General features: G+C 31.4%; 1 protein-coding gene across 3 annotated transcripts in view; it reads left to right on the top strand.

Moving 5' to 3' along the window:
- Positions 1-3,820: 3,820 nt before the first annotated feature.
- LOC129944391 (uncharacterized) overlaps positions 3,821-6,173 on the top strand; it is a 28,506-nt gene continuing 26,153 nt past the window's right edge. Inside the window, exon 1 of one of the 3 annotated variants that reach the window (XM_056053774.1) lies at positions 3,821-4,113. The gene's annotated coding sequence lies outside the window, so the exon portion shown is untranslated. The other 2 variants (XM_056053773.1, XM_056053775.1) reach the window with 2 other exon arrangements.

Below are 6,173 nucleotides of genomic sequence, written 5' to 3'. Positions count from 1 at the left end.
TTAGGTAAATTTTACAACAACTTTACTTAAACCTTATACAAAATGGCTTGAAGAAGGGAATAAAATAAAATACTTAAGTTGGAGAGCCAAAATCTGTGAAATCCTTTAAATTAAATTATGTAAGTCGGGCTGGTGCTATGAAGACTTCGAAACACACAGATATTGGCAAACCTTTTATTGAATTACTAACTATAATATTTAGAAGGTCAATTATAAACTTGACAGTTTTTTTTCTCGAATCAATACCTTTCATACTAATCGTCCTTATCTTTTTCAAAGGTTTTGATTCGGGTTAAGTAAAGCTTTCGTTTTCTGTTTGGTGGTAGTATTCCAAAAACTAGCAAAATATCAAAATATTGATATATGCTTAGTTCCTTGAACATTTTATTTTTTGAATAAAATATCTCACAACTTAGTTTTCTCAATCAGTATAGTTATTTTTGACGTTTTATAGATTAAAAAACAGTTTAAACATAGGTTCCGTCGTGTTTATTTTTAGGCTTAGACTTTTAGTAACATAAACTGAAATTTAGTTTAGCAAACCCAAAAGCAGAACTTATCAAAGAACAAAAATATTTATATAATTTCAACATTCAGTAAAATTTAGAAAAAAAGACGTGTGGCACTGGTGGACTGCCACGTTAAAGCTATTGCATAGCATTTTGTATCAACTTATATTGTAATCACACACCATAACAATTATTCATTTTAAAAATTTGAACAAAAATAATGATAAGATATTAAGAAGTGTTTTGTTTATTAGTGAAAATAAAATGAACTGAATTGAATGAATTGAAAAAGAAAGTTGAACAATATAACAAAATATGAAGATTTTGTTAAACTTTTTGTCATTATCTCAAGCCTCTATCATAAAAAAACATCGTTTTCTTTTGCTGGAACTTCGAAAAAAAAATAAAATACAATTGAGAATCGTATTTGACAAAGAAATATGGGGAAAAAAATTAGATTGTTCAACAATTCAATTAGTAGGAAGCTAAGTATATATCTAAATATTTTATGTAGGTACGTACCAGCACCTTTTGGAAACGTGAATTGTTAGTTAACGATGATGAGTATTTCAAACAACATTTTAAAATGAATTTTCGATATACTCTGCAATTAACTGTAGAATCTGGAAATGATTTTCAGGAAGACAAAGATCTATACGAGCTCAAAAAGAACAAATGGGTTCCCGTCATTGAGTGGTTTAACAAACGTTTCGATACGAACATACAAAAAACTTGCTGTAAGTCATCACCCACCGTCTCGGATGCTGATAAAAGAAAATATCCAAGTACTTCCTTTCACACAGTGAAGATGTTCTATATGGTATGTATTCTCTCAAGATTCAATTTTTTGAAAATTTTTGAAGTGCAAACATTCCACTAAGAATTTTTCTTTGCCGTCGGCATCCTTTCCTGTGCTGTGATAGAACAGCATATCAGCGCAGAAAAGACGTAACACTAGTTTCAACTGAAGTTCTGGGGACGGGTAGATTGGGCTCACGACATGAACCAACAAGAACTAGAAGCTCGCTTCGCTGCAGCTATATTCTTTGTTTACTTCAACCGGTCAGAACAATTCACCAAAGAGAAGCTAATTGTGTAGAAAATATAAGATGAAATCAATAAAAAACTAAACTGTTACAACAAAAATTAATTTTATTTAAAACATTTTTTTTCTTTCACAACAAACTCAATCCAAAATACTGCTTATGAATATTGTTTCTGTTGGCAAAATGTGAATTCAGAATCACCATTAATAGTGGCCGTCCAAGAAACTTATAGGCGGGGTTGAGAAGATTCTGAACGATTTCGTGTAGTTTCATATGGCCGAAGCAGGGAAGGTCAATTCCTAGATCCAGATTCGTACCAAAATCACACTCGCCTGGCTTGACCAAAGCACTGAGAATCTTCTTGATGTTAGCATCGCTGTTCATCAGAGGTCAATAGCCCACTGTTGTGGTTTTATTCACTGGAACAACGATTCACACATTGTGGAATGATTTGGTGCAAATTTTCCTAGCTCGCTGCGACTTAGCCTCCACCAGAGATTTCCTTTCATACTTATTCTCCTCCACAAATGAACTTATCGCCTTTCTCATATTTCCCAAACCCGTTCAATTACAAACACGGAGTAACCGGAAGTCTTTCTCCAGCTAGTAAGCGGAAGCGTCGAACATATTTATGGCGACGAGTTTGAAGACGCATTCCTTGGAAACGTCATTACGAACTATGAACAAGCCTAGCCATAGTGAATTCCGTTTCCTCGCTTACAAAGAGCGTTTGAAACTCTGGAGGATCATGAAAGATCCGATAGTTCCACAAATAGTCACCGGGGCTTTTATTTGCGACGTTTTTTTTTGTTGCCAAGCAGCTCCCCCAAATTTTCCTTTTTTTTCTCTTCCATATTCTGTGAAATAAAAACAAAAGCAATAATTCTTATTTTGTTAAGAAATTGTATAAATAATATTATTTACCACTACCAATTTTTTTTTAAATGAAATGTTTGTTTTGCTGTTGTTTTTACATTAATTTGAGCGCTGAATTTTTCTAAAGGTTTGATTATTTAGTTCAACTTTGAATTGCAACTAGTTTTCTGGAGGTTTTATATAAAATTTGTGGTTTACCAAAAATGTATGGGAAAACTTGAGTTTTCGATGTAGGATTTCGGAAAAAACCGATAATTGCGCGAAAACCGGGTTATGGGTTTAAGTTGAAAAGACTATTAGCACAGATAATAAATTTATATTATAAATATTTATTATCTGTGCTATTAGGTACCTAACATAAGCTTTCTTTTATAAATTATATTATTTGCCACTACCAATTTTTTTTAAAATGAAATATTTGTTGTTGACATCAGCTGTTTTTTTTACATTAATTTGAGCGCTGAATTTTTGGGAAGGTTTGATTGTTTAGTTCAACTTTGAATTGCAACTAGTTTTTAAGAGGTTTTAAATAATATTTGTGGTTTACCAAAAATGTATGTGAAAACTTGAATTTTCGATGTAGGATTTCGGCAAAAACCGATAATTGCGCGAAAACTGGGTTATGGGTTTGAGTTGAAAAGACTATCTATTAGGTACCTAACATAAGCTTTCTTTAACGCATTTGACTTCAACTTAAGTCAGCAAAGGTATTTTTCAAAAAGATTTCATTTTAGGTAGAGCCTCCAGTAGTAGACCCTTATTTTTGAAATATATTTACAATATGGAATTGGCAAGAATAATGCTAGATGTATCAAATTCACCATAGAGACCTACCATAGGCTTTTTCTAAATTTTAGTAATACTTGAACGCACTTTGAGTTTGTGTTCAGCCAGAAAAGGTATTTTTCAAAAAGATTAAAGATTAAGAAGAGACTCCAGTCGTAGACCCCTATTTTTGAAATATGTTTACAATATGGAATTGGCAACAATAATGCTAGAAGTATCAAATTCACCATATAAATGTAATAAACTACCATATTCTTTCTTTAAATTTTAGTAATACTTGAACGCACTTTGAGTTTGTGTTCAGCCAGAAAAGGTATTTTTCAAAAAGATTAAAGATTAAGAAGATACTCCAGTCGTAGACCCCTATATTAGAAATACTATACAATATGGAATTTTCAAGAAAAATACTAAAAGTATCAAATTCACCATAGAGACCTACCATAGGCTTTCTTTTAAATCTTATTAATCCTTGAACGCACTTTGAATTTGTGTTCAGCGGGCAAAGGTATTTTTCAAAAAAATATTTGACATTCAAAAATTCCCACAAAGTGAACTATCTCCTAAAAATGTTAGTATGTGAATTGCAAAAACGGGCTCAAAATGGCGCCGATTTTACAGATGAGATCGTCTTGATTTATCTATTTTGTCTCTAGAAATGGTAATTCTTGAATCCCGATTGGAAGTTTGATTTTATTTTGATTATAAATGCCAAATAAGTGAAGTTACATTGACATTTCAATGTCGAAAGTGATTCGTGTTTGAAAATAAAAGATAATTTATTCGATTCCTATAAAATTTCGAACCAAGAAGTGAAAACGTCTCAACGTCTCATACGCCTAATGATTATTCATGTTTTTTCTTTTTGTTGAGTTGAGTGAATGAGTGATTAGCTACTGGTAATGATTTTGATAATTTAAACTTTGGGGTTTGTACATTTTTAATCTCATTTGTTCGAATTATACTTCTTTGATTGTGTTCTCAATTGTTGCTTCTTTTTAATGTTTTATTAGTATTTAAATTTAAATTGTTGTGCAATCAATTCATTGGGATCTTTTAAAAATATGAAAATAATCTCTCGCCTGTGAGCATACCTAGACGTCAATGAATGTCTACAGACAATTTAGAAAGCACCTACCTACAGCTAGCTGCTCTTCTATTAAAAACTTGAATTTGTTCAATCATAAATAAATAAGAGATTCTGCTAAACATACAATTTTTAATTGTCTTTCTGTGAATTTGTATGCATGGAAGCAAATATTACAAAATGAAAAAAATATTTTCAAAAAAAAATCACTGACAAAGAACGCAGATAGCGAAGAGAAGAAAAATAATATATTTTTTTTGAATAAAGGAACTCTGAAGAAGAAAGGTATGTTCACAGGTTTTTCATTAATATATATTATGTACATAGAAAAGCATTTATTGTGTTAAGTTAGGGCATCGAGTATAGAGTCTACATGTACGAATAAGCCCACATAATTCGTTGCCCCATTTCTCGATCGTCGTGTGACAAAAGTTGCTGCTTTCACAAGCTTTTACATAGACGTGGATCAAGATTTAAGAAGTCAATTACACCTAGATAGAGTTATTACCTATATCGACAGGGAAAAAGTGTGTGGAATGAGATCCCAGTCTTTAGTTATCCAAGCTGATAGGTATACCTTACCTTTAATCGAAGGTTGAGATTTGAGAATATAACAACAAGATTGTTAATGGTGACGAAATCATATTATACACACCGACGTACCTATATTGTATTGGTATAATAAAAAAAGAAATTTGGGGCTAAAAAACCCATTTGGATCGCTATTTTGCAATACGAATTCCAAGGACGTGCGTTTTCCAAATAGAAGTGCGAGGTCAATATAATGTATCTGTAATAAATTTCGGCCAAGTATTTTTTACTTGTTGTTCAGGGAAGGTCGTGCTTCTTTTTATTTTTTGTGTGAAGTTAAAACAATTACGAACTACGATGTTTTTTTAACAGAACCTTTAATTAGGCCATAATAGTCTGTAGAAATGTACATCAAGGTAGAGGCTAAAAGGGTAGACGGATTATGCTATTAAAAATGTTATGTTATTTCGTTGAGGGGAAATTTGATGATTTGTTGGTTTTTGGTCTCCTGCTGCGATGACGGCGGTTTTGTGTTGATTGTTATTTTTTTTAGATTGATTTAAAAATACTTTTCGTGTTATCATATTGGTTAATCTTTGTGTTTTGTCTAAAGTAATTTGCGATTTGTGTTTTCAATTCAATAATAAGAGTATAAATAACACTCGGTCAGTCACTTTATGATCTTTCATGATTGGTACATTTTTGTTTTGATAGATTTTTTAAATCATTTTTAATTTGAAATATTTGCATCGGATTTAGAAACATAATATTTAGAGATTGTTGGTATGAAATAAGTCAACTTGGAGACGCCTATCTGCCTTGTTTATTCAACTTTATTTTGATTCTCATATCAATTTAAATAAATCTGAGTGTTAGTTTTTTGTTTTTTAATCACAAATGTAAAACTTCTAAATTCTTAGCTTAGAATCAAAGGCATCAGACATCTTGTGATCATCAGGGCCCGGATTTCGATGCAATGCATATTTTTTGGAAAGCCTTAGAAGCAGAAGAATCTAATAGTTTTTCATAGCTATTAAGACATTTTCTTTGAAATGTCGCATACATTTTCACTCGTTGCCGCATATTTTAATATAAATGCATATTTTGCCTCATTTAACATATTCTAAGAATAAATTCATATTTTGCCTCCATATTTTTTGGGTTTTCGATGAGATTAAAATAAATGTAAAAGAAAGTTTTTTGTGGATTTTCATTGATGAAACCATTGATATACAGGGTCGAATTATTGCAAATGTAGTTTTAGGTATCTTACATCAAGATGAGGATATACTTTCTTACTTACTTACTTACTTAAGGTGGCGCTACAGTCCTGTGTGAACT

The sequence above is a fragment of the Eupeodes corollae genome, chromosome 2 (genome assembly GCF_945859685.1).
Source record: "Eupeodes corollae chromosome 2, idEupCoro1.1, whole genome shotgun sequence".
Classification (NCBI taxonomy): Eukaryota; Metazoa; Arthropoda; class Insecta; order Diptera; family Syrphidae; genus Eupeodes; species Eupeodes corollae.
The sequence above is the reverse complement of the archived record's forward strand: the minus strand, read 5'-3'. Positions and strand labels throughout refer to the sequence as shown.